The sequence below is a fragment of the Rhea pennata genome, chromosome 3 (genome assembly GCF_028389875.1).
Source record: "Rhea pennata isolate bPtePen1 chromosome 3, bPtePen1.pri, whole genome shotgun sequence".
Classification (NCBI taxonomy): domain Eukaryota; kingdom Metazoa; phylum Chordata; class Aves; order Rheiformes; family Rheidae; genus Rhea; species Rhea pennata.
Genome location: NC_084665.1, coordinates 16,202,696 through 16,208,448, shown reverse-complemented (window position 1 = coordinate 16,208,448; position 5,753 = coordinate 16,202,696).

Sequence of the window (5,753 nt, the reverse complement as noted above, 5' to 3'; positions counted from 1 at the left end):
ATATTTTCTAGAAGGGAAAGAGGAAGAGGTTGTAGGATGTGCAAAGGCATGAGCACTTCACATTTACAGACAGACCCTAGAATAAATGGGCTCGATTCAGAGCTCTGGAAGATGATAATTTATATAAGGAAACAAACCTATTTTGCTCTCTTTGTACTGAACACAGCCAAAAAGCAAGCTTGATGGGAAGATTTCTTTAAATATAAAATCATACTACTAGTGTGGTAGTGATGCGATATTATCCTGTGGACAAATGCATGTAAAAAGCCTTTCATTTGACAACAAAGACACAGTGTCATTTTCTTAGACTACAAGTTTTCAGTGACATGGTCTTTTTATCCTTATTCTCTAAAGCAAAAGAGTAACAGAGTTTACAATTGCACATCTACTTGCTATGGTAATGTTAGGCACCTGACAATATGACAGTGAAAAGAAGGGGTGTAAAGATGGAGAAGGAAGTGGCAGTAAGCTATAACCATCACCTAAACGCAACAGAAGCAGAAAGCAGGGGAGCCCAATACTGAAGTAGTATCCACTTTCAAGTCCTGTTTTGACTCTAACTAGCTGCTCAGCAGTACCTACCTTTGCTTGGTAAGCTGTAATTCCTATGGCCTCGCTGAATGCCTTTCTTTTCCTACACAGAACATCCCAGCAAGATATGTTTACTTTGCAGTTGGACTGACTTGCTAGTTTTCAAGAGTAAGAAAATATACTTCTTCCATCCTGTGGTTCGAGAGTCTGAACAAACTGACTTCATTTAGTTCTGCTTTCCCTCCTGTCTGCAAGTAAATTTGGTGCATCAAATGCACTTTGCTTGGAGGGCTTCTTCATGCACAGTCAACATTCTCTTGCTATTTGTATGCATTTCAGAAGGAAATAGTGAAGCTGGAGGACTGATAAGATGCATAAGCCCCGACTGAGCCAAGTGATTCTTTTCACTTACCAAGAATAGTGATCTAGGGAAAAAGGTATCCAGGGAAAATTCCAGCAGAAATGGACTGCAATGTAATTATAATATTACAAACAAAGCAGAATTCTAAGTCTTCCACCCACCAATGTCAACATCAGAGCAGATCCGGGTCCAGGACGTATTCCGTTTATTTGATCTGATCAGCCAAATCAGAGTTTCATTTGTGAATGAAATATTTTATGTGAAGACTGTACCATGACCCACCAGCACTTGTTTATGTTTTGAATTGAAAATGAAAGTCTGCTGAAAATTTCAAATACATAGGCACTTAGTGTGTACAAGATTTTATAGAATGAAAAAGCAAAAATGTGTGAGCTAAAGAACATATACTTGCATACAGGTATAGTTATTCTCATTCTAAAATCTTGAGCTGTAACTGTCACTTAGTACATCCTATGTTTGTCACATGTTATTATTTTGTGGCTTCTCCTTGACATTGCACCAAAGAAAAATGACTATCGTTTCAACATCAACCACCTTGACAATTATAAATATTCACTCCATATGGGAAGTGGATGCATAGAGTCAGATTCATGCACAACTTCAAGCTATTGGAAATATAAACTATTTGCATTCTCTCTAGATTTCTTGTTTACTTCTCCTATATGAAAATTCTACTAATTAAAAGAGGGAAGAATCCCAGCTGTAATGTACAGTTAGAGTTAAGTCTGGGAATGCAGCTGTTTTAGTTTCTCAACTGTGAAACTGCTGCTCTAGTATTTTAATGAATGACTTTAAACAGTAACAGTCATGTTCTTGGAAAATTCAGAAACAATACAATAAAATAACACAGTAAATAATACTACACTAAGGTATGGGAATGTAAAAACTAAGTCACTCAAGGACCCTTAGCTCTGGCCAGGATAAGTTACATTAAAATGTCTAGGTGAGAAAAAATGTGTCCTTACTGTTGATATAATATGAAACTGCAAATGAAAGGTGTATAGTTGTAAAAGGTACTGCATTTATATTACATAAGGTCAGGGGCAACTCTAAAGTTCTTGAGTTCTTCAAAAATGTATTCCGATCAGGTTAAAACATATTTTCCTAGCTTTTTACAATATTTGGTTTGAAAATAATGAAATATTCCCATAATTTATTTAACCTTATCTTAATGTCATTACAGTAGAGAAGAGTTTTAGTTGTATGTCATGTTTGCCTGTATTAAAATACTCATATTACATGAATTATCTCTCTAACCTAATCTGTGAAAACTTCATTTCCCAATTTCTGAAAGTTCTAATAGCTGAACCTTAAGTTTACTCAAATTCATATTATTTATGAAGGGAAACACTGTATACAGTACTATAGTATGAATGTAAGATTAGATTGCCCCTATTAAGACATGTTCCTCTCTAGCAACTCTGCAGATATAACTTATCCAAATTTAGTGCACTGAGCAGATTCACACCAATCTCACAGTATTTGCAATGAAGTGCCTCATCCTTTGGGAAAGTGAAAAAGTAAAATGCTTCAAATTTCAACTTCATTGCAGCAGTCATGTGTGGACTGCAACTCAAGCTCTTGTAGGTACTGCAGTCTGATTTCTTACTGCAATTCCCTTCTCAAGGGGCTTACAGACTAATATAGACAAATAACAAAAGCAGGCCATTTGTAATTAATTTTGTTCTTCCAGAATACTTGAATAGTCTTTAGAACTGTGAAATACAGTTGATTACAGTTATAGTTATGCTACAACAAAGCTAAACCTGTGCGTGTGTTCAAAACTCTACCCAATTAAATACAAATGATACAATACAACATACTTTTACTCTGTCAAGCTATTGCAGTTTTTTTATGTATCAAGAATAAACTGAAAAGTAAATAACAGGGCACATCTGGATTTAACTGTGACTGTTACATAGAGCTAGGGGCATGAGAATGGTAGCTGGATATGTTTTACTTCCACAGACACAGACACACGTGCACACACACACATTCACTCTCAAATACAGACACTCACATGCATAGCAATGCTGCACAGTGCTGCTCCATCCGGTATATGGTGAACAGCTACACTTCATGCATATATATATATATATATATATATATATATATATATACATCATTTTTCTGTTTTTCAGATCAAGAAAAATGTCACAGGTAAATATAGTTAGTATTTTGAAATTCATAGATTTAATGTTGCAGTCAAGTATAATTATAATAAATCTGGTCAGGTTCTGCGTCATTTATTACCAAATTTTTGATCTGTTCTTCAGCATTTTGAAACTACAGTTTCCATTTACTAAATTCCAGGAATAAACACACTATTCAGAATTATCCAGTTGAATTAATCAATTGAATGTGTGAATTCATGTGATGCTACTCTTATCAGCAACTGGAAGAAGTTGTTGGCCAAAACCACACCAAAAATCAATAGAGTCTTTTTAAAAATTAATTTAACTTCACATCTTTCTGGTGAACGAGTGAGTCCAGAGTCAAAGTACCATTAAGCCTCTGCACTCATGGTATATGACTTGGGCCAAACAAGTGCAAATCTATAAACAAGATGGAAGTAACTGAAGTACACCTACAGTGACAGTCAGAGCCTAACTTGTGGTCATCCAACTGGCATGAAAGTTGAACTTCTTGAGATCTCCATTAACACATATTCCAAGCTCTTCCACATTGGTCTGGGGACAATCCAACTTTCCTCTGGCTCTGCGTTTGTTAAAATACAGAATAGAGTATTAAAATACAGAATACAGTAAGTAGGAGAGATGACAGGAACAGGGAAGTGTGGGATTGCTGCTGTCAGACTGGCTGTTTCAGAGTCTTTTGCCTTATGATTCTTCTAAGACAGCAGAGATGGGTGGCTCTGAGAGGAAAATGGAGTAGGCTAAATCTCAAACCTTGGAATTCAGCAGGGCTTCATTATCTATGGACCAGGCAGAGGGATATACAACATATATTGTCAGTAGGAATAAAATAGCTTGATGAGGAATTTAAAATCAGCCCAAACTACCACAAGAGCAACGGTCTAAAAAGGCTTTAAGAATGGAAAAAAACAACAAAGCTACGGAAAGGGGATATGGGTGAAATAGGAGCAGTTCCAGGGACACAAAATGATCTGTTATTCTAATTGTTCTGCTTATTATTCTGTAAACACTCTATCAAATGTTCTCCATGGTTATCAAGCATATGTTTTGAATGCATTATATGAAACAATTAGAAGCACCTGCTTCCTCTTCTATTCATAGAAAAAATGTCAATATTAATCTTATTCTCACAGTCCTGACAGAACTCTCCTTTGGCTAGATACTCCCCAGGCAGCTGTGTTGGATCCCAGGCTGCTCAGCCTCTTCCTGTTAAGTTCCCCTTTGCTTGTGTAGATTATAAAATTGACACTTCTTTTAGACTGCCTTGACCATTTTCTGTGCACACTTTCTTGCCCATCACCCTATTGTACAGAAACCTTGGGATTTATTGCCTTGAAACACCAGTGTTAGCCCACTGCCAACTCTTCTGAAGCTCCAGCAGCCTTCACAGGTCCCTCTTTTCACAGAATTGCTGAGGTTGGAAGGGACCTCTGGAGATCATCTAGTCCAACCCTCCTGCTCCAGCAGGGTCACTGAAAGCAGATTGCCCAGGACTATGTCTAGACGGCTTTTGAATATCTCCAAGGATGGAGACTCCACAACCTCTCTGGGCAACCTGTTCTAGTGCTCAGTTACTCTCACAGCAGACAAGCTTTTTCTTAAATTCAGAGGGAACTTCCTGTGTTTCAGTTTGTGCTCCATGCCTCTTGTCCCGTCTTTGCTTAAGGAACTTCTGGGTTTACTGACCTGGGGTAGCTCTAGCACTGACACAGTGAGGTCTGTCCCCACTGAAACTTTACAGAGGATTACCTTCATAAAAGCTTAGCAGAGTTATGTCCTTCTGGCACTAAGCACAGATGGCAGCAGTGTATATGTCAGTACCAAACCTGTCACCACAATGCACCAGAACTGGAAGTGCCCAGCAAAATAAAAAAAAATCTTGTGCTGTAACCAGCCTTCTGGGAGTGAAGATCCCCACCAGCTAAAAAGCATTACAGCTGCCACTGTCACAGATTAACTTTCATACATACAGTGACAAGTGATTAAAATAGCATAGAATAAACATACACAGAATTTAGTTAGGATTCTTCATGGACTCTTTGGTCAACTCTTCACTTATATAGCAGAAGAAATCTAGAAAAAAATATTAAACCAAAGCATACAGTTGCTACTCCCGTGGTAGTTTCCTCAAATCTCTAAAACATTCTTTGGTCAAGATATCAGTAGGATAAACTCTGTATTTATTAGTCCATTAGTATCTTGCTGACATCCAGATATGATTAAATGGCTGACAAAAACCTCTCTCCTGTGTAATCTTTGTGGTTGTGTGATTGCCAGATCAAGGCTCCTCCTTCCTATTATGTCTCCTGTTTGCTGGAGGAGCAGAGTGATCTAGCTTAATCCATCTAATTCAGTTCACTTGACGGAAGGAAATGAACTGCTTCCAGAAGAATTTCTCTTTGACTATATGAAAACGATTATGTCATAAAATCTCCCTAAAAACTAAGCTCCACCCTCACCTTTTTTTTTTTTTTTTTTTTTTTTTTTTAGAGAATCCCTTGTTTGAACGTGTCGTGGTTTGCTATTGATAGGGTTTGAGATTTGTTGTTGCTGATAATGAAAATGGGAAAAAGAAGTGTTCATAATTTTCATACAGCAAAAAGGTTCTGCTTACTCCTCCCAGTGTAAAGACTAAGGAATAGGAGAAAAACCTTCAAAGAAACTTTCAACTATTTTTGCTTGCT